At 39.4% G+C, this 24,394-nt stretch overlaps 1 long non-coding RNA gene and 1 pseudogene across 1 annotated transcript; one reads left to right on the forward strand and one right to left on the reverse strand.

Annotated features, from left to right (window-relative positions):
* The first annotated feature begins 851 nt into the window (after positions 1–851).
* LOC125258541 lies at positions 852–16,878 on the forward strand (annotated as a pseudogene).
* A 2,488-nt stretch (positions 16,879–19,366) lies between these two features.
* LOC125258090 lies at positions 19,367–21,148 on the reverse strand. The gene is made up of 2 exons (XR_007182531.1): positions 21,043–21,148; positions 19,367–19,556 (listed from the first exon to the last, which is right to left on the reverse strand). It is a non-coding gene; the product is annotated as an uncharacterized LOC125258090 (long non-coding RNA).
* Between the last annotated feature and the right edge of the window lie 3,246 nt (positions 21,149–24,394).

The following is a 24,394-nucleotide window of genomic DNA, read 5'->3' on the forward strand; positions in this document are numbered from 1 at the left end:
AACTTGCTAAGCCAGTTGATAGAAAAAAATCAAAATTTCCCATAATGTGCATCAATTGAAATGCACATACACACAGTGATGTGTGAGTGTCTTCCAACATTCACCAATCTCTGCATGGGCGTTTCTGGCTACAGAAGATCCCACATGACTACTTTGCACTTTACCTTATATACCAAGACCAGGGGCCAGATTCCTGAACATCTTCTTAAGAAAGAAGTTAAGAAAATTCTTAAGATAAATACTTCTTAAGATAAATACTACTTCAGAAGTTCTTAAGAATGTTCCTAAGTGCAATTCTTGAAAAATTCTTAAGAAGATCTCAAATATTTTCTTAAGAACATCTTATTTTTTTTCTTACGAATAAAATTAAAATAGCTATGGCTACAACAAATTTATTATCGCCACATTTTAATTGTATCACTTTATTATAGCCTACTTCTTTAAAGTAGCAACCACATCCCAATCGTGCTTTTGAATGTAAAGCGCATGCATGTGTAGGCTAGTTTAACGAAATTAACCGTCAAAAGAGAATTTACTCTCAGGAAAGCTAACATGGATGACAAGAAAAGAAATAAAAACGTAACTAGGCAAGAGCTGGAGGTTCTTGTCGAGGAAATTATTGCAAGAAAGAAAGTACTACTTGGGAGACTGGATAACAGTATTTTGATGCACAATAAGTGACATGCATGGGAACGGGTGGCGGAGGCCGTTTCGGCTGTGGCCAACTCCATTAGGGATGCGGATGGGGTGAAAGAAATGGGCAGACCTAAAGTCGGCTGTTAAAAAAAAAGGAGCAGAAAGATCAAGGGAGCAAAAAATGACAGGTGGTGGATCACCATCTATTATTCTTGATGCGTTTGAAGAGAAGATTTTGTCAGTCATATGAGATGCAGCGGTCACAGGCATCAAATCCGGTTTGGATACTGAAGAAGGTAAGCAGTTATCCCTTTCGCTTAGGTAGAGCGAACATTCAGATAACTATTTTTTATTATTCACATACCAGTATTTTTTAATGAAACATTGCTAGTTACATATGCTCATTTAAATGTCCGTTAAAACGTCAATATGCCTCTTTATTTACTGTTATAATCAGCGACAGAAGAAATTTTTTTAACATTGACCCAAATATCAAGTCAGCAAGCGCTAACGTTACTGTTTGATTTACTGTGCAGTGACCGTGACTTTGGAGCTCTTACCAGTTGTTTCACCTTCCACATTGGACCTTTCTGAGGAGAGAAAAGTTGGAGAGGTAATCTCTCATGAATTTTATAATTATTACGTATCCTTGTGTCATGAAAGTTGCATTTATTTTGTTTAAGGCCCTCCTGGAGCCTGAGATGAGTTTATCACAGATCCTGTTAGATGGCAACCCTCCTCTGTGCCATACTCCCAAACCAAAGAGGTTCCGCACAGAGGAGATGATTGACATCCAGACCCAGCTGTTGAAAGAAGTTGCTGCACTCAGGAGGAGTTGCTTCAGGTGGAGAGAGACACTAGAAATAAAGAAATGTAAACTGTAGTAATTCAATAAATATTTATGACAGTATCTCTCAAGAAATATATTTTATGACAAAATTATAATAATTCCATAAATATTTTGTGACAGAATTGCAATTGTATTGTATTGTAATATTTTTTACTAGCAAAAGTATTTATTAACCAAATGTGTCATTGTTCTAATTAACAAATGCAGTTAAGTTTTTAAAGTAACAGTATTAACAGAAATTATTATTTATTAGTATTATTTAGTATTATTAAATAATTAGTATTAGTATTATTTTCTCAGGTGAATCATCTGGCTATAAGATTATTGCGTGCTTGCAATATCTAAAAATATAACTTATTCATGTATTACATATTATTTAGGCATACGTTAATGGCAATGTGTGTTCCATCCTCTGCACCCAGTACATTTGGAAATGCTGCAATCTCAAAGAATTTTAACATGGATTTGTTCTGCTGCTGTTGATGGTGTAAGTCGACAGAACCTTTTCAATGAACCATTTGAACAAAGCTTCATTTTGCCAAAAGATCCATTTCCTGAGAAACACCTAGCCTTAACCGGAGTTGACACTTCTTTTAACAAAGCTGTCTAAAACAATTCTGCACACACTGGATTGATTCTACAAAACCCTCTTGATTATCGGACGGAACAGGAAAACACCCATAACGGATTTAAAGACCTGTCACAATACCTCCCTTGTATTACCCGGTTCGTGACCCCGGTCAAACTGCTTGGAATGATCGAGAAGCAAAGAATCATAGATGTAATTACTAACATGCAAATGTATTCAATATGTGGGTTTTCATTATCTGAAGTATCAGTAATATGTGTGTAAGAAGTGTGTCGGGAAGTGGAGAGGATGTTTTTGTTTTTTGTTGTTAATAAAACAGGAGAATGTTCTGCAAATTATCTCTCAGAATATGTGCCAGATACATTACTGAGTTTCTTGGTAGCCTATAAAGTCTAAGCAGAGCATGATCAGGAAGGGTGAGAGGACCACACCAGCCAGCAGCATCTGCTCGATCTCTAAGAGGCCTTTCTGGCTGTCTCTCCCTATTGACAACCCACGGCACTTCCATCTGGAACATGTATGTATGTGTGTGTGTGTGTGTGTTTAGCAGTTTCCTGTACATCTAATTAGCCAAGTATGCTAGTTTATATAGTTTATGTAAAATACTCTAACCTAATTTTCGTAAAATATTTAAGTAGTTACACAGTTTAATATAAGTTTTATAATTTTGTAAGGTTTAATATTTTTCCCAAAAAAAACTGCATACATTTCATTAAAAACGGGAAGTGGAGAGGATGTTTTTGTTTTCTTAACTTTTGGGGATTTACAAATAGTATTCAGTTATCCTAACTTTAAGAAGTTATTTAAGATGATTTTTAAGAACGTAAGGTTTATTTTGAAAAAAGCATTTTTAACTTTTGGGGATTTACAAGAATTTGAAGTTTTCTTAAGTTTTGTCTTAAGAAAAATCTTAAGAAAAAAGATAAGATTTTTGGGAATACAAAATATTCTTATCTTTTTTCTCAAGTTAAAAAATAAGAAGAAATTTGCAGTTAAGAAGAATTTTATTCTTAAGAACATTTTGTGAATCCAGCCATAGAACAAAAGGATTGTACATTTTTATTTCACCAACACCTGTTTTGGGGGAAGAGGAGTGGGTTTTCAGATATCTTGAAGAAACACCACCCAAAAGGACGACAGAATTCTCCTTAGTTTTCAATCTTCTTCATAATACCAGTGATTGTTGTGAAATTGAGACCATTTTACTGAGAAATTTGAAATGATACCAAACATGAAAGGAAAAAACAATAGAAACACAAGTTACATTGTACATCTTGGAGAACTTTCAGTGACTTGAGTCAGGGGGAAAGGAGGGTGTGTGTGTGGGCAGAGGGGGCAGGGGTTGCATCCTGTAGATGTGTGAGGGCAAGGCGTTGTTCTATGCTATTTATTTGAGATCTTCTCTCCAGATGATTTTTTTTATTTTATTTTTTTATTGCAGGGTGCTTGATCTCAGTTGCTGATTGTCTGAGCAGGAAAATCAAGTCTTATAAATTGAATTACACATCAGAATATGTTGTAATTCAAAATTTTGTTAGAGAATGTGTTTATCTACCCCTCTATGTGCTCATTCTTTTGGGGATTCTTTTGTTCTGGGGATTATATTTCATTAATTATACATCAGAATACAGTATGTTGTAATGCAGGATTTTGTCAGACACTGAATATATCTATATATATCTCAGAAGTTTTTCTGAAACAGTGTTTTACCATGGTTTCAATTTGAACATCTCCATTCTTTTTTTTGTCTGTCATTGTAATTACCAATCCACTTTGTCTGAAACATTTTTCCTACTTTTCCTACATTTAGCTGTAATGCACTAGCACCTTTTGGTGTTCTCAGTACCTCTTTGTTCATAGCATTTGGTTGATTTATTACAATTATGAATTAAACCTTCATTTGAGTCATTACCATACTATATTATTCTAGTTTATATACAAATTTTAGTAACTGTTTGTTATTATTCAGAGTGTTATAATTTTATTTGTTGCAATCTGCTTTTAAGGACTACACCCTACCTACACTGTTAGACCTTGCCAGGCTTTTTTACAGTAAACCACTGGCAACAGTGTTACAGTTTATAACTGTTAAAATACATTTTGTGGGTGTGTCTTTTTATATTACACCTCTTAACCCTTTTAAACCCCATGGAAACATCCTCTAGTGTCCACGCTACAAGAGTAAAAGTAACATTGACACTGTGTTGCAGTTGAGATAATTAAGTTAATATGTAAGTGATGATTGAGCATTAATGATGAACACCTGCTGTTAACAAGCAGAATCACTGAAAAAAAGGAACAACAATGGGAAAAACAATCAGAAACTACAACTGACTTCCAGCCATTACACATTATTACACTTATTACTGACTGTTTAACTTCAATCAATTTTTATTTTCAATAAAACATCAACATCCATATCTGTTAATTCTCAACAAGAACTTCTGTACATGTATGAAAGAAATAATGTTACACACTGGTTTGTGAACTGGTTTCACACTCAGTGTGGCTGAAGTCAGTTGTAGTTCTTGTGTTTCTGCTCGTCTCATTTTTCTGGTCTTGTTTCTCTGTCCTTCAAGTGATTCTCATTATCAGGTGTTCATCAGTGTCTGAATTCACTCATTAGTGGAATTGCTTTGGCATGGTTCAAATCGTACTTATCTGACCGTTATCAGTCTGTAATAATTAATGAAGAGATGTCGTATCGATCACAGGTTCAGTATGGAGTACCACAAGGCTCAGTACTAGGACCGTTGCTTTTCACTCTGTACATGCTGCCCTTAGGAGAGATAATTAGGAAGCATGGTGTTAGTTTTCACTGCTACGCTGACGATACTCAGCTCTATATTTCCTCGCGCCCTGACGAAACCTACAAATTCACAAAACTAACAGAATGCATAGCTGACATTAAAAACTGGATGACAAGAAATTTCTTATTATTAAATTCAGAAAAAACTGATATCCTAATCTTTGGACCAAAAACTTCCTCACGAAAAAACCTTGAATACTCTCTAACACTTGACGGGTGCTCCATTAAATCTTCGTCCTCAGTTAGGAACTTGGGTGTGCTCTTCGATACCAATCTTTCATTTGAAAGTCATGTTTCTAGTATCTGTAAAACCGCCTTCTTCCATCTAAAAAATATATCTAAATTACGACATATGCTCTCAATGACAAATGCGGAACAGTTGATTCATGCATTCATGACCTCAAGACTAGATTATTGTAACGCTCTACTGGGTGGTTGTTCTGCTCGGCTTTTAAACAGACTACAGTTGGTCCAAAATGCGGCAGCTAGAGTTCTTACTAGAACCAGAAAGTATGACCATATTAGCCCAGTTCTGTCAACATTACATTGGCTCCCTATTAAACATCGTATAGATTTTAAAATCTTGCTACTTACTTATAAAGCACTAAATGGTTTAGCTCCCCAGTACCTAAGTGAGCTCTTAATGCATTATAGTCCTTCACGTTTATTGCGATCTCAGAATTCAGGCCAGTTGATAATACCCAGAATATCAAAATCAACTGAAGGCGGCAGATCCTTTTCCTATTTAGCACCTAAACTCTGGAACAATCTTCCTAGCATTGTTCGGGAAGCAGACACACTCTGTCAGTTTAAATCTAGACTAAAAACACATCTCTTTGCTCTTGCATACACATAACACATTATCAATACATTAACATTTTTCAAATCCGTTAAAGGATTGTTACGCTGCAATAATTAGGTCGGCCGGAACCGAGAACATTTCCTATAACACTAGATATACCTGTACATCAGAATAAGAATGGCATCTACGCTAATATCTGTCTCTCTGCTTATCCCGAGGTTTTCCGGGTGCTGGATCCAGGCCGTATCCAGATCAGATGGAGAACCTGTGTCTGGACCTGACTACAACGCAGCCCAGGAGACAATGGGCCTACAGATCCAGTTCTGGCTGCATAGATTTTTAAATCCCCGTATCCGCTTACAAATATATATATATAATCTATTTTTAATCTCTATAATAAAAAATTATAATTCAGATTTTGATCTCCATATCCATTTACATATATTATATATATCTTCCAAGGGGTTTTTTCCCTCCTAGGACTTTTTTCCCACGCTGGGTTTTCTCCTAGGGGGTTTTTTCCACCCCTGGGAGTCAGCCGACATTGGCTTAATGTAGCACCATCTTGTATATGTTACATATTACCACGCTTGTTTGTACAGCTTATTTTTAACCACTTCCCTTTTTTTTCTGTGCTTCTAATATGTAAAGCTGCTTTGAAACAATTACCAATTGTAAAAGCGCTATATAAATAAATTTGACTTGACTTGACTCTCTTCTTTTCATTCACTCTCTTAAGTGTACTATATAAGTGAATGAGGGTATAGGATGTGATTTGAAACACAGCCTCTGAGTGTCGATTTTGAGCACTGTTAACTCACAGTATATTCCTGTAGGCTACTTTCTTAGAAAATGACAAATATTACCCAGAATTCATTGTTTTCTACAGTATATTGTACAGTATATACAGTACTGTTTTAATGGAAAATGGTTTGTTGAATCCAGCTGCTCTCTGTGAAGGCGTGCACTCATTTCAAATGTCAATCCACTGAAACATGGCATGCCGCAATATGTAACGAAGCAGGTGAGAACCAATGAGCGTTCGATATCAGTGCCGTAAAGCTTCTCGAAGGTGGCGCTACTTTCACATTTGAATCATAACGAACGCAGGCTTTGACTGTGACGCTGCTGCTGAGAATAAAGATGAAGATTGATGGATAAAGGGCTGAATTCGGATCTGTTTCTTATAAACATATGGATTATAAAGATATGAAGTACAGCAAACAAACAAAATTGATGTGATTTGTTAATTTAAGTTGTGCTTTGCTGTATCTTATGGTTGTATTGTCAGTTGCTGCATAGGAGAAAATGCTTTCTAAATATTACAAAATGATTAAACAAATACAGAATTTATTTCCATAAGGTTTTAAATTGTAGTCTTGTTTAACATTTGTAATCTTCCGAGACGAGTTTGCAGCACAAACAGAAATGTTATTTTCATATTAAGTAGATGAGTAAACTGCATTCAGTAAGTTCGACTAAAACATGTATTGATATCACAATTGAATACAACAGAATTTAAAACATTAATGCCATGATTTTAATATTAATACATGGGAATTCATATATATTCACACTTTACATAACACGTTTTATTGCTGTTAATACGTGAGTATTTTTACATTTTAGTGCTATAAATACATCTATCTTACACGTTTTTGTGTGTATGAAAACGTAAGTAAATGTACGTGTACCACACTTTACGTCAGTGTTTCTCAACCCTGGTCCTGAAGGACCCCCAACACTGCAGGTTTTGTCTTTCTCCCTAATTAAACACACCTGATTCAACTCATCAGCTCATTAGAAGAAACTCCACTACCTGAAATGAGTGTGTCAGACAGAGGAGACTTTCAAAATGTGCAGTGTTGGGGGTCCTCCAGGACCAGGGTTGAGAAACACTGCTTTACGTGAAAACACACATGTGTTCTCATGAGATCACGCTGGCCAGATGTGGGCCGGATCTGGGCAGACACAAAGTTGTTATCTGGGTTTAATAACAAATAATTTATCGGTTTATGCTGGGATGTGTAGGTTGTGGCTAGGCGACATGTAACATGAAATTTCATGGACGTACAGAAAAATCTATTCATACATTTTTGCAGGTGGGAGTGGGACAGAACATGAACGTTGCAGGCGGGAACAGGAGAACGTAACGTTTTCATTCTCTCTGAGGGAGTAGACATGGTGGACATATAGTATAAAAGCACCAGATACCTCGTTCTCACCATCACTTGCTCAAACAAAGGTAAGTGTTTCACTTAATATTTTTATAATAATTTTCAGATATCCTTCTAGTTACATACTGCATTTTTAATAAAACTGTTTTTCCCATTGCATAGCTAAACCGACTAAGGATGGCTGATAGCAAAAGCAAGTATTAGCTTATTTCATCAAAACAGATTTGAAAACAATACCAGCCATCATTTTTTAGTCTTTGAAAATATAGAATGTTTTTTTTTTTTCACCAGTGGCTGTGACCCAATGGAGCCCAGAGTTTGTACAAAGAGCTTCTCCCTGCTGCAGAGAAGACAGCCCTTCTCTATCCATCTATCTTACCTGTGCCTGGCCAACTTCCCCAACCTGGAGAGAATCATCCGGAGTCGGGCTGTGGAAACCCAGCTTCTGTTTGGCTCCTCTGATGCAACTATGTTGAAAGTAAGTTTCAGATTTCTCTTGATTTCAGTATTTTCATCTCTGTCACCTAGAAGAAAAAAAAGAGAGGGTGAAATCTGTGTCAATTCTAGCTAGAGATTAAATTTAGCTAAATTAGTTATGATAGTCTTGCCCTTTACTGAAAATAAATACATAATTTGTCACAATATCATTTTTTTTTTTTTTTTTTTTTTTTAACTGATATTTTACATAAAATCTTTAAGAGTCTGTACACATCATCTTGGTTTGATATGCTTATACAATTTTAAATGCATTTCTTACATTTTTCTTTACATTTTAACTTAAATTATAATAAGAAGAAGTTAATACAGCAGCATTATGAACAGCAAGATTTACCGGACAAATACAGACAATAATAGTTCTGAATGTTTTTGAATGTTTCGTCAACCATCATTGTCATTTTTTTAAAGTCTGAGATACTTGATCTTGTGTCTCTGTCCTTTCTCTCAGTGTATTTTGACCAGTCAAAACCTGGTTGAGTCGCTGTTTCCCATGTTGGTGAAAGCTGTGGAGAAAAATAAGGCTATTTTGGCAGTTAAATTCCTAGAAAAAGCACGAGTCTGGATCCAAGACATTATCACTGATGTGGAGAAGATAGTGGAGAAGTAAGAACATTTTCCTCATGAAAACGTTTTTCAGAATTGCCTTGAGCAATTGAATTATTCTTCTTCTATAATCCGGCAAAAGTATGAACATGTTTTCAGCTAAACTTTAGTTACACCAGCCCAATGTTATAAAATGTTAATTTCAATGCAACATTTCTTCAACATTGTATAGATATGATTTACACAACAAAGATGTAGCATCGTCCACCAGTGATGTTGTCAAGGAAAAAGATGATACAGATAAAAAGATTACAAGTAGCAAGACCAGGAGTTGAAGCTGACTGAAAGTGCACTGAATACTCTGAAATCTCTGCACCAAAAAACAATAGAAGAGCTTGCTGAAACTGAGAAAAAGATAAACCAGCAAAAGCCAAGAGATTCAAGAATTTGCCAGATCCATGAACCAAAACAAGTAGAAGGCCTCGGCATCTTCGCTGCACTCGTTCCATTCATCGGGCTAATTGTTAAAAGCATTTATGATGCTGTACATGATCCTGAAAATATTGCACGAATGAAGGCTCTTGAAGCTGAATTGAATATCTTAATCGCTGATAAAACTGCTCTGAAACAAAAGGAGTGGCAGACGAAACTCCAAGTCGATATCATTGATGGGCAGATGAAGGCTGCCAAAGCCAGTTTTGACCGGAGTGAGTCTGTTTTCTTTTATGTTTAAAGTATACCTATATGAAAAGTCATGCTTACAGGAAGACTGTGCCAAGATTCAAGTCTAGTTTAAGAAGGGAGCAAACGTGTGGCTTGTTAAAACATTTATTTCTCCCTCTGCAGATTCCATACCCGAACCCCATCCATACCTAAAAGAAGTTCAGAGTAGCTTGTCAAAAATTCAGGCAATTCTCATTCAGCTTAAATACTTCTGGCTGAGTGTTTCTGAAATGCTGGACTACCTGGAAAAAAAGACCTTTGTTGGAGAAGATCTTATTGAAGACCTTGCTGACCTAAAAGATGAATTTCTAGAATCAATCGAAATAGCCAAACAGGTAAAATTCATGTTTACATGATTACAAAAACATTTCCAGTAAGATATTCTAATATATACTAAGGTTTCATCTAAATGTTTAATGTGTAAATGTTTTATTTCCACAGGCTTGGAGCAGTTTTGGTGAAGGCTGTAAAAAAGCATCTGTCATCTTTAGGCTCCAAACCAAAGATTCCTACAAGTTTCTGGAGGTCAGTCCTTCCTCTCTCTCCAAGGTGGAGTGGGAAAAAGAGTATGAAAGTGTAAAGGAACGACTGGAGAAAATAGATCCACCAAAAAGTGTGCCATCCTGTGTTACACCTGCTATTTGTCAATGATCAGGGCTGGGTTTCCCGAAACCTTCTTAACTCTACGTCGTTCTTAAATTATACCTTAAGCTGTACCTTAACGTTAATACGTGTTTCCCGAAACGTTCTTAGTTAAGTATACCTTCTGTAAGTCATACTTTCGTAAGGTTGGTCTGGACCACTCTTAGCTATACCTTATCACTGTTTATAGTCAATACGAATATAATTCTGAAGCTGTAATACACCCAGTGTTCGATTAGGATTATGGCAAAGAATAAAATGCAAAAAATTCACTGCTAAATTCAAATGTGCTTTAGCGCTGATCCAGAGACAGACGCGCGCTCTGCGCTTGTCATGTAACTTTATCACAACTATTCGGTGTTTTTAACCTCATCGCGCTTTATTTTAGGTTTCAGACATTTAAATACACATTTGAATTAAGTAGGCTACTGCATAAAAAAGACATTTATACTTTGTTAAATTCAAATTACACTGATGTCTACGGAAGCTGCAACAACCCTTTTTTCATATTTGATATGTTTTATTCATATCAGATACACATTGTTTATGAAACAATAAAGTTTACTTCTCCCAGTTCACCGGCCACATACTTTTATGTATTTCGGGGAAGATTTCGTATAGGCTATCCGACAGCTCTAACTGCCGTGCAAACTCATCGCGTGACAAAACACATTCACTTCCACATATTTTACAATCGTAAATTCATGATATAGTTAACAAGTTTGTGAATATTTAAAAAAAAAAAAAAAAAAAAAAAAAACGATTGTGGCGAGGGGGGCGTGGTTCAGCGAAGGTCTGCAACAGGAGAGAGAGCGTCTGGGGACGCGCGGTTGAGTGAGTGGGTTAAATGCAAATCACGAACACCTGTTTCTCATTCCAGTAATTGGCGTGGAGACAGGATAAAACGCCAGGAGAAGGCAGGAGTGGCTGAGAGAGAGAGGACTGCTGACTGAGTCGTGTGAGCCGTGCTCGCTGAGTGCTGTGAAGCTCGTCCTGGATGTGGAAAGTTGAGTGAAGCCCGTCCTCGGATGTGGAAATTTGAGTGTGCCTGTCTGCACCGTCCTTTTGTTTGTTTTATTTTGATATTTGCTCTGGTGAAATAAAGACTGTCAGCAGTCAAAGCCGATCCCTGTCTTCTTCCTTCCTGACCCCACGAGAACCTTACCACACTGGTGCCGAAACCCGGGAAGGAAGAAGAAAGCCGTCGCCATGCAGGCATCCCCCGCCGCTGGAAAGCCGTTTGCGGACATTATCAGCATCCTCGCGGTCCTTCATCAGGAACAACATCAGGCCCTGGTGGATCTCCGGCAGAGATCAAGGAGCGCCGCTTTTCGAAGGCCATCGTCCAGGGCCAGCAGGAGGACCGCGAGAGGTTCCGGAGCTGGATAGACCGGGAGGTTCCTGCGGAGACCACGTGAACAGCTGCTGGTCCCCTCCAGCTGCCACTTCAACAGAAATGGGCCCACAAGACGACCCGGAGGCCTTCCTGGACCTATTTCGAAAAGTCGGCGGAGGTGTCAGGTTGGCCCCGGGACCAGTGGCCCATGCGGCTCGGTCCCCCTGCTCTCGGGCGAGTCGCCAGGTGGCAGCACAGCAGCTGCCCATCCAGAACCTCCTGGTCTTCGACGACCTGAAGAGGGCCATCCTGCAGCGGGTCGGCCGGACCCCTGAGCAGCATCGTCAGCGCTTCCGCTCGCTTGGAGCTGGCTGAGTCCGGGCCGGCCCTTCGTGATGGCCCAACAGCTCCGGGACTCCTGCCGCAAATGGCTGATTGGCCGAGGGAGGCGACGTGGAGCAAGATCGATCGATCGGTGGTGCTGGAGCAGTTTACCACTCGGCTCCCGAAGAAGACAGCCGAGTGGGTCCAGTGCCACCGGCCCACGTCGCTGGACTCGGCCATCCAATCTCGCGGAGGACCACTATGGTGGCGTGCCCAGGGGTCGGCGAACCCCTGCCATCTGCTTCTCTCTCTCCCTCTCTTCCCTCTCTCTCTCTCTCTCAGGCCTGTCCCTGTTACCCAGGTCACGTCCGCCCGGATATCCCGCCTCATGTTCCCGCCCCGGGGGCGGGGCGGAACGGATTACCAGGCCAGTTCGTGGACGCCGAGGTGCCCCGCCCAGGAGGGCGGGACCTCGGTTTCCACGCCGGGCTGGACCCCACTCCTGCTTCTCCCCTCTCTCCACGCCAATCATTTACCGGCCCGTTCTCCTGCCACTGGAGCGGCGGGCAGGTCTGGGCCGGCCTGTTGGCGTTGCGGGGACCCGGAGCACTTTCATAGACCGGTGTCCAGGTGATGGAGGTTGGGACGCTGATCCGGGTCCCGGACGACCTGCAGGCTGCCCCCGGTCAAGCTGGCTGGTACCAAATACCTGTGAGTATCAAGGGGGGTACCTATCAGGCTTTGGTGGACTTCAGGATTGTAACCAAACCTCCGATGCATCAAAGCCTGATTTCATCCGGGGCATTGGATACAAGGCCGCATGGTTAGGGTACGGTGTGTGCACGGGGATATCGCGAGTTATCCGTTAGGTGTCAGTCGGGATTATCCAATTTAGGGGACAAAAGCATAGTGTTGGAGGTGGCAGTTAATCCGCACCTCCGGCATCCCGATAATTTTGGGGACGAATTGGCCCGCGTTTAATAAATTATTGGGACATTTATGTTCGGATGCCTCTTGGGGGACTAGATGTTCGCGAGGAAGGGAAGTGCGAGTGCAGGCGGGGGAGACTGATCGGGGACCAGTGAGTGACTGCCTCAGGGGAACAGAGCGGAAATCGGGAGACTGAATTCTCTCGGACCGCGATGATTTTCCCCTGGAGCAGTCTCACGGATGAGACGCTTGAAAAATGCGTTTGAGAGGGTCAGCACGATCGACGGTCAGCCTCTCCAGCCTGGACGACCACTGACTTATCCATATTTTGCGATTATTAAAGATAGGTTGTATCGAGTGACCCAAGGACACTCAGTCAAAAGAAGATACAACCCAGTTGTTAGTTCCAAAGAGCCGCAGGGAAATGCTTTTCCATGCGGCTCACTTCTAATCCCAATGGCTGGACACTTAGGACAGGCAACAGCGACACTAAATCGCCTCATGACCCGATTCTTTTGGCCGGGCATTCACGAGAACGTGCGCAGGTGGTGCGCGTCTTGTCGTGAATGTCAGCTGGTGAAATCCACCGGCCACTCCAAAAGCGCCTTTGCGCCCCCTTCCATTAATGCAGGTCCCCTTCGAAAGAATTGGTATGGACCTCATCGGGCCATTAGAGCGATCAGCGAGAGGGCATCGCTTTGCATTAGTCATTGTGGACTATGCAACACGATATCCAGAAGCAGTGGCTCTCCGCAACATTTCGGCTAAGAGTGTTGCGGACGCACTGTTCAGTTTAATCTCCCGAGTGGGGATTCCGAAAGAAATCCTCACTGATCAAGGCACGGCGTTTATGTCACGTACGCTTACGCGAACTGTACGAATTATTGGGCATTAAATCGATTCGTAACCAGCGTCTTTCACCCACAAACGGACGGGCTGGTCGAACGTTTTAATCGCACGCTTAAATCCATGATTCGTAAGTTCGTTCAAGGAAGACGCCAAAAATTGGGATAAATGGTTAGGAACCCCTGTTGTTCGCTGTGCGAGAGGTCCCGCAAGCCTCCACGGGGTTTTCCCCCTTCGAGCTTCTCTTTGGACGCCAGCCCCGCGGGGTCTTTGGATGTCCTAAGAGAGTCTTGGGAGGACGGACCATCTCAATCAAAAAACGAAATTCAGTATGTGCATGGACTTGAGAACAAAACTCCACACTTTGGGGCGGCTGTCTAGGGAGAATTTGTTACAAGCCCAGGACAGAACAGAGCCGGTTGTATGACAGGGGAACTAACCTTACGTAAATTTGCACCGGGAGAGAAAGTGCTTGTATTGCTCCCTACGTCAAGCTCAAAATTACTTGGCGAAAGTGGCAAGGACCATTTGAGGTCACACGGCGAAATGGGTGATCTCGATTATGAAGGTAATACGGTCCGATAGGAGAGGGGCACGTCAAATTTATCACCTCAACCTCCTGAAAAAATGGAATGAGGCGGAGTCAGTGATGCTGGCGACGGTGATTAGCGGAGAGGATGATCTCGGGCCAGAGGCGAATGTAAAAAACCAATCCCTCGCTCTGGCCCCGGGGGAGATCACCTCTCGCCCTCACCAGCTCACTGATGTTTCTAAATTACAAGGCAGAGTTTGCAGACGTGTTCTCTCCCCTACCGGGCCGTACTGACCTCATTCAGCACCACATCGAGACAGAGCCGGGCGTGGTGATTCGCAGCCGGCCGTATAGATTACCTGAACACAAGAAAAAAGTGGTTCAGACCGAATTAGAGGCAATGCTTGATATGGGGGTAATAGAAGGAATCCAGCAGTAACTGGGCGAGCCCGATAGTTTTGGTTCCCAAGAACAGGACGGCTCAGTTCGGTTCTGTGTGGATTATCGCAAGGTGAATGCAGTGTCGAAATTCGACGCGTATCCAATGCCACGTGGTGGACGAACTTGCTTGACCGGCTCGGTACAGCTCGCTTTTATTCGACACTGGACTTAACGAAAGGGATATTGGCAGATCCCCTTGTCGCCATTATCCAAAGAAAAGACAGCTTTCACGACGCCGTTTGGATTACACCAATTTGTGACCCTTCCGTTCGGGCTGTTCGGGGCACCGGCTACCTTTCAGCGACTCATGGATAAGGATCTTACGGCCCCATGCTGCATATGCTGGCTGCCTATCTAGATGACATTATTATTTTTAGTAATGACTTGGCAGCGGCATATGCAGCATTTGAGGGCCGTCCTGAGATCGCTGAGAGGGGCTGGGCTCACGGCCAACCCGAAGAAGTGTGCAATTGGGCGCGTGGAAGTAAGGTATCTGGGCTTCCACTTGGGATATGGACAGGTGCGTCCCCAAATTGATAAGACAGCAGCAGTTGCGAACCTGTCCGCGTCCCCAAGACCAAAAAGGAGGTCAGACAGTTCCTCGGGCTGGCGGGATATTATAGGAGGTTTGTGCCTAATTATTCGGACCTCACCAGCCCGTTGACTGATCTGACTAAAAAGGATGCACCAGATACGGTCCAGTGGTCGGAGCTGTGCCAGCAGGCCTTCACCCAGGTAAAGGCTGCTTTATGTGGCGGGCCGCTACTTCATTCCCCTGATTTCTCTCTCCCTTTTATGTTGCAGACAGACGCGTCGGACAGGGGGCTGGGTGCGGTCCTGTCCCAGGAGGTAGAGGGTGGAGGAGCGGCCGGTGCTGTACATTAGCCGCAAGCTCTCTAAGAGAGAAGCTAAGTACAGCACCGTGGAAAAGGAGTGTCTTAGCCATCAGGTGGGCCGTCCTCACCCTCCGCTATTATCTCCTGGGACGGGAGTTCACCCTCTGTTCGGACCATGCCCCTCTGCAGTGGCTCCACCGCATGAAGGATACCAACGCGCGGATCACTCGTTGGTATCTAGCTTTACAGCCTTTTAAATTCAAGGTGGTCCACAGGCCGGGTGTTCAGATGGCTGTGGCCGACTTTCCTCTCCAGAAATGGGGGGGGGGGGGCTGCAGGCCGGACGGCTCCCCGGCCTGAGTCGGGCGGTGGGGGTATGTGGCGAGGGGGCGTGGTTCAGCGGGGTCTGCAACAGGAGGGAGCGTCTGGGGACGCGCGGTGATTGAACGGGTTGAATGCAAATCACGAACACCTGTTTCTCATTCCAGTAATTGGCGTGGAGACAGGATAAAACGCCAGGAGAGGCAGGAGCGGGGGAGAGAGAGAGAGTCTGCTGACAGTCGTGTGAGCCGTGCTCGCTGAGTGGTGTGAAGCTCGTCCTCGGATGTGGAAAGATTGAGTGAAGCCCGTCCTCGGATGTGGAAATATTGAGTGTGCGTTGCACCGTCCTTTTGTTTGTTTTATTTTGATATTTGCTCTGGTGAATAAAAAGACTGTCAGCAGCCCAAAGCCGATCCCTGTCTTCTTCCTTCCTACCCCACGAGAACCTTACCACAACGATATAAACGAAATATGTCTGTCAGCTGCATGACGCGTCTCCAAGGAATTAAAACTTTATTCTAAATAAAGGTCGCCTTAAACTCACGCTGATGGGAGTCCCGAGCCCCCAGAATATAGATAAATTACAATATAGATTTAGTTTTCATTTTGGATTACTTTTATAACATCCCATGAATCCTGATAAATGCAATTTCTACTTTTGAAGTGCTTATTTTTATAAAGAACACTGATTTCTCACATAACGCAGTGAAGCAGCCCCTGTATAGAGTGAATTATCGATTCTCGAGCCATCGATATCAACCAAATCAGCACCGCCGCCATGGACAGCACCTGATAACGTCGCACTTAAGAAGATATACCTTAAGCAACCTCCTAAGGGATAGTTCGGGGAACACGCCTAGAAACGGTACATCTTCAGTTAAGGTCTACCTTTAGAGTCTTCGTAGCGCGCTAAGAGACAACGTTATCGGGAAACCCAGCCCAGAGCCCTGACACACACAAGTACATCATCCTATTTGATTTCTGTCTCATGATGCTGGTAACCTGCTGATGATGTTTAGCCATTTAAATACTGTACTTGTAAACTGCAGAGTTCTGTATTTTCTTCTACTTAACATCTAAAACAGTGTTCACATATACTCTTCTCCTTATGTATAATCCTTTTATGAGCTTTAGTAAAAATACTCTTGTTGAATAGATATGAATGGATAAAAATGAAATAGTTTTCCGAATAAAGTTTGATAACATCATTATTGACTTTTGTCTCTGTTTTAAACAATCTTGTCTGATTTTTTTAAATGTTTGAAGCCATAGTTTTAAGATTCTGCAGCAAATATTTTGTAATCTCAAACTACTTTTGATGTCACTGGTTACACAAAAATTGTCACATTAACACAGGTTACAAAATATTTCCTTGTTTTCTTCTGATAATGAATAAGCTCCCTTATGCAGATGATTTTAACACTGCACTGTTAAAAATTTATTGTAATTTTACAGGGAATTCCAGGCAACTAATTGCCGTAAATTTAAGGAAAGTAATATACTGTTTATATATATATATATATATATATGATATATCATTGAATTCTTCTTCTTCTATAATCCGGCAAAAGTATGAACATGTTTTCAGCTAAACTTTAGTTACACCAGCCCAATGTTATAAAATGTTAATTTCAATGCAACATTTCTTCAACATTGTATAGATATGATTTACACAACAAAGATGTAGCATCGTCCACCAGTGATGTTATCAAGGAAAAATGTGATACAGATAAAAAGATTAAAGAACAAGACCAAGAGTTGAAGCAGGCTCAAAATGCACTGAATACTCTGAAATCTCTGCACCAAAAAACAATAGAAGAGCTTGCTGAAACTGAGAAAAAGGATAAACAGCAAAAGCCAAGAGATTCAAGAATTTGCCAGATCCATGAACCAAAACAAGTAAAGGCCTTGGCATCTTCGCTGCACTCGTTCCATTCGTCGGGCTAATTGTTAAAAGCATTTATGATGCTGTACATGATCCTGAAAATATTGCACGAATGAAGGCTCTTGAAGCTGAATTGAATACCTATATTGCTGATTTTATTTTTATTTTATTTAACCTTTATTTTACCAGGCAAATTATTAAGAACATGTTCTTATTTTCAATAAAGGCCTGGCAGGAGAACAAAAAGTCTCCTGAAGGACATACAGCCATACATTAAGATATACATACACCAAAGAGAAAAAAAAAAAAAAAAAAAAAAAATCAGTTAAAACATTTACAGGTTGTAATAAGAGCACTCATTAATAATTTTTTTAAATGCACAAACTGAAATATATGTCTCTAATTTCAATAACTTCTGTAATACATTCCAATCATTTGGGGCAGTAAATTCGAAAGCAGAACGACCATAAGTAGTTTTCTTTCTAGGAATAGTCAAGGAGATATAATTAGATGATCTAGTTGCATATGTATTAGTTTGTAATTGCAGTAAAATTTTGATAATTTGGTAGTAACCCTAGTAAAGCTTTATAAATAAAGATATACCAGTGTATTTCTCGTCTTGTATGCAATGATGTCCAGTTCAGAGAAGAATATAGTTCACAATGATGCGGTTCTGTAGGGTGCATTAGTAATCAATCTAATTGCTGCATGATACAACACATCTAATTGTTCCAGAACACCTTTACGTGCATTTCTATATATCACATCACCGTAATCAAACAAGGGTAAAACAGTGGATTCAACGAGATATTTCTTAGCTGATATAGTAAATACAGATCTGTTTCGATATAAAAAACTAAATCTTGATTTAACTTTCTTCTGAAGTTGATTTATATGATAAGTGAAAGTCAAAGAACTATCGAGCCAAATTCCGAGATATTTATATGAAGGTACTACTTCAATTTTTGCCCCATCTAAGGATGTAATATCTAAAATCTACCTTGTTGATTTTTCCCGAACCACATTACTTTCATTTTTGTACTATTTAGAACCAATTTGAATTCATTAAAAGCTTCTTGAATTTTATTAAAACAGTCCTGTACCCGGTTTAAGACTTCATCGTATGATGATCCTACAACGTAAAGAATAGTATCATCTGCATATAAATGGATATAGGTTTTCTGACTACAGATCACCTGAGAGATATTGTTAATATAGATTGAAAACAAAGTTGACGCTAACACAGAGCCTTGTGGAACACCCGTGTTAATAGTTAATGGTTCAGATAATTGCTGATCAATCTTTACATATTGGGATCTATTAGATAAATAATTAAAAAACCAAGATAAAGTTGGATTTGACACACCAATATTACTTTAACCTAGATAATAGTACAGAATGGTTCAACTGTGTCAAACGCTTTAGCAAGGTCAATAAAAATAGCTGCGCAGAATTGTTGTGTTTCTAGTGCATTATAGATATCATTTATTAACTATTTTGTAGACCTAACACAGTGTTTCTATGTTGAAAAATCAGGTTTTCTTGAGATAAGTTCAGGCGTTCCTCAGGGTTCCATTTTGGGAACTGTTTTATTTTCTATTTTTACAAATGATGTTGAAAAAAAGACATTCAAGCTACACTTGTAATCAGATGACTCTATTATTTATTCATATGCTCCCTATAGGCAGTGCAAAAGCTTCAGATTGCATTGTTTTTCCAGAAGGTTTGCTTGCAGATGGTTAATGATGCTAGTGTTTTCAGGTCAGATGGTAAATCCATTGGAAGGGTGTTCTTGTGCCAGTATTTGGGTATAATTTTTCAGGTAGCAATAAGAGGCTGGAAAAGTTAAATGTACATATAAGGAACAGCTGGATGGACCAATTTGCAACTTATTAATTTTCTCAGAGAAAAATTGCAAAGAGTTTGAAGTTATCATCATCTACAGTACATAATATCATCCAAAGATTCAGAGAATCTGGAACAATCTCTGTGCGTAAGGGTCAAGGCCGGAAAACCATACTGGATGCCCGTGATTCTTCAGGCCCTTAGACGGCACTGCATCACATGCAGGAATGCTACTGTAATGGAAATCACAACATGGGCTCAGGAATACTTCCAGAAAACATTGTCAGGTGAACACAATCCACCGTGCCATTCGCCGTTGCCGGCTAAAACTCTATAGGTCAAAAAAGAAGCCATATCCAAACATGATCCAGAAGCGCAGGCGTTTTCACTGGGCCAAGGCTCATTTAAAATGGACTGTGGCAAAGTGGAAAACTGTTCTGTGGTCAGACGAATCAAAATTTGAAGTTCTTTTTGGAAAACTGGGATGCCATGTCATCCGTACTAAAGAGGACAAGGACAACCCAAGTTGTTATCAGCGCTCAGTTCAGAAGCCTGCATCTCTGATGGTATGGGGTTGCATGAGTGCGTGTGGCATGGGCAGCTTACACATCTGGAAAGGCACCATCAATGCTGAAAGGTATATCCAAGTTCTAGAACAACATATGCTCCCATCCAGACGTCGTCTCTTTCAGGGAAGACCTTGCATTTTCCAACATGACAATGCTAGACCACATACTGCATCAATTACAACATCATGGCTGCGTAGAAGAAGGATCCGGGTACTGAAAATGGCCAGCCTGCAAGTCCAGATCTTTCACCCATAGAAAACATTTGGCGCATCATAAAGAGGAAGATGCGACAAAGAAGACCTAAGACAGTTGAGCAACTAGAAGCCTGTATTAGACAAGAATGGGACAACATTCCTATTCCTAAACTTGAGCAACTTGTCTCCTCAGTCCCCAGACGTTTGCAGACTGTTATAAAAAGAAGAGGGGATGCCACACAGTGGTAAACATGGCCTTGTCCCAACTTTTTCGAGATGTGTTGATGCCATGAAATTTAAAATCAACTTATTTTTCCCCTTAAAATGATACATTTTCTCAGTTTAAACATTTGATATGTCATCTGTGTTGTATTCTGAATAAAATATTGAAATTTGAAACTTCCACATCATTGCATTCTGTTTTTATTCACAATTTGTACAGTGTCCCAACTTTTTTGGAATCGGGTTTGTACATAAAAAGTAGACTGAAAGTACACTTTATTTTTAGTTTAAAAGAAGTATATAAAAGCACACTTTTTTTAAGTGTAACCATGGTATTTGTAGTAAACTTTGATTTTACAAATGGTAAATGCGATTTTTGCGATAATAAAACCATAGTTAATTTTTGTAATGCTAGTTGGTTTAACCTAATTAGGATAGCCACTACAAAGTATATTTAAAGTAAATTGTGAATAGAAAGTATAATACACTTACCGTATTTTCTGTGTTCTCCTGAAAGACTTCAGCTGTCTTACGCTTACAGACAGCAGTATTTATGCCTCAAATCAGATATCATGTGATGATGTGGTGAATCAAGGATGGAATTATGACTTGCCAAGGCCCTGGGGCCAATTACCTGAGGGCCCCTCCCCTACACATTTTTCCATTCTTTCCCGTAACTGCACATTCACAGTAATAGAGAAAAATGATGATGATGAATATTCAAACTATTCTGAAATCTCTTCATATAGATTCATAACAAGCTGAAAATATTTTCCAACTTCGTAACAAAAGAGGTCTTTAACATTGTGTTATTTTCCAATACTTGTCTCACAAATACTGAAGCACAAAGAGTGGTTCAAATAAATAAAATGGGATGGGACAATAGTTTCATAAGAGGTTTTTGAGGCCTTCAAACAGTAACAGAGCCGAGAGCCTTGTTTAAGAGGCCTTGTATATGCTATGAGACACTTATATTCAAGCATAAATAAACATTTCTTTTCACTGTTGATGGGTTTTCTGAATGAATTTTTTTTATTATATTATAAAATATAATATTTTTCTTTTCAGTAGTACATTGCAAATATGCTTACAAATTTTTTTTTACCATCTTTAAATATGTAAAAAGTATATTTGCATCATGCTTTTACCTATTTTCACAATACGACTTTTAACACTTTAAAATAGTTTTCTAAATAGTTAAAAATATTTAAACTTCTGTGTAATTTTTAGTGTCCTTACTTGAACATTCCCAGGTAAAAAAAACAAAACAAAACACTTCCATAATGTACTTAAAGTGCTCTATTTTCACACACAAATTTTGTACTAAATATACTAACTATTCTTCTTTAGTTTAAGATCATCTTAAGAACACCTAAGTGTGCTCAACTGTGCTATTTTGAAACACCATGAAATATGAACTAAATGTGCTTTTAACATACATTTAGTTAACATTTGTAGTACACTAAAAGTACAAAAAGAAGAATTTTTAGTTTATATTAAGCACCAAAATTAGTGCGTGAAAATAGAGCACTTTAAGTACATTATGGAAGTGTACTTTTTTTCACCTGTGTTATTTTAAAATATATTTCAGGTTTATTTTAAAGCTGAGATCCCACAGTGTGACATGAGGATCATGTTCGTACAGTATGACAAGCAACTATCGTAAAGGACTGTTATAAATCGCACAGTGTGAACCCGGCTTTAGTTTTTCAAGACAAGCCATATTCAAAATTAATGATAGAGATGCCTTTTTCACCGTTTCAGTCCTGCGTGTAATGCAGCTAACTCTTTCTCATGTTGTTCCATACCTGTAATAATTTCTTTCTTCTGCTGAACATTTTGAAGAATGTGGGTAACTAAACAGTTGCTGGTCCCTATTGACTTCATAGAAAAAATATACTATGGAAGTCAATGTTATGTTTATGTTCAACAGAAGAGAGAAACTCATTCAGGTTGAGAGTGAGTAAATGACAGAATTTTCACTTTTTGGGCAAACTATTCCTTTAAAGGGTTAGTTCAACCCAAAAATGAAAATTCTGTCATTTATTACTTACCCTCATGCCGTTCCACACCCGTAAGACCTTCGTTAATCTTAATTAAACAAAATAACGACTTATTTAGTGATGACCGATTTCAAAACACTGCTTCAGAAAGCATCGGAGCATTGTGAATCTGTGTGTCGAATCTGCAGTTCGGAGCGCCAGAAGTCACGTGATTTCAGCAGTTTGGCGGTTTGACACGCGATCCGAATCATGATTCGACACAAAAGATTCATAACGCTCCGAATCTTCCTGAAGCAGTGTTTTGAAATCAGGCCATCACTATATAAGTTGTTATTTTGTTTTTTTGCCGAAAAAGATGCCCTGTGCTGTCTGACAGCATTCACCAAAAATATTCTCGTGGCTTTATAATATTAATATTGAACCACTGTACTCACATGAACTGATTTAAATATGTTTTTAGTACATTAATGGATCTTGAGAGAGGAAATGTCATTGCTGGCTATTCAGGCTACTGAGCCATCGATTTCAACTAAAATATCTTAATTTGGTTCCAAAGATGAATGAAGGTCTTACGGGTGTGGAACGGCATGAGGGTGAGTAATAAATGACAGAATGTTCATTTTTGGGTGAACTAACCCTTTAATGTTAATAAATGTATTACTGGTATCTTGTTACAGGTCCATCTGAACTTCATTTTATGTCATTATTTAAGTATTTAATTTAATATTTGCATTTCGTACATTTACATTTCTTTATATATATATATATATATATATATATATATATATATATATATATATATATATATATATTTTTTTTTTTTTTTTTTTTTTTTAACCAAGGGACCCCCATATAAAATTCTGGTTAGGGTCCCATTAAGGATTGGGCCGGCCCTGATCGAGATCCTTAGGAATATGATTTCCCCTTTGTTTTCCTCCACCTGTTCTGGCATTCTGGCACACAGCAGCTGTCCAGCATAAGTTTTGTAAGGTCTAAACATGTCTGGTTTTAAATTATTGTTCGACTACTATTGATACCAATGCTACAGCCTCTCTAGCGCTCTCTCCTGATGGCCTGCCAAAGTGGCGGAGTTTAGATTACGTGATGTCAAACTCTGGAGCTCTATGATTTTAGCCATCAAAATGATTAAATGACCTTTGAAACTAATGTCATTACACTGTTATACCAGTAGATGGCAACCAGTGACTGTTAAAATGTATTTGATGTATCACAGAATCGTTTAATTCAAGAGATTTGTTCAAAAAACACTGTCTTCATTCATTTCAAACGATTTTTAATTAATTGTTTTAAATTAATAAATTAATGCAATTTAAAATTACAATTAAAAATATTTTTAATATGCTTTTAAAACATTTTACACATTTCTAAATAGACTGATTTATAACATTAAATTACTTGTTTAATCTTTTGTTTTAAATTCATGTTTAGGCTGATTTAATGTTTTGGTCCATGATGGTTTTGGATAAATCATTCAGTGGGGTTTGACCTGTAATGTGATGCAGTTAGACAAACAAGCTTATTATGCAAATCCACAAGCGCCCCATTCCGAGCCATTTCTAAGATAGGCAGAGTGAGAGATCAACTCATTAATACTCTTTAAATTCTGAGAAAAAAAAATAGATTCAGCAGATTATAAAATATATAAAATGATAAATTAAAAATAAATAAATTTCAACCCTTTTAACCATTGTTTAAGAAAAGGGATGAGTCAATATTATTAGATATTCTAGATACATTGTTATCCAAATCGTTATGATTTTTAGAATGCACAGCTTCCCTTAAAACTGGATTCAACTTTAAACATGTTTATAATAGTTGAT

Source organism: Megalobrama amblycephala, linkage group LG22 (assembly GCF_018812025.1).
Source record: "Megalobrama amblycephala isolate DHTTF-2021 linkage group LG22, ASM1881202v1, whole genome shotgun sequence".
Classification (NCBI taxonomy): Eukaryota; Metazoa; Chordata; class Actinopteri; order Cypriniformes; family Xenocyprididae; genus Megalobrama; species Megalobrama amblycephala.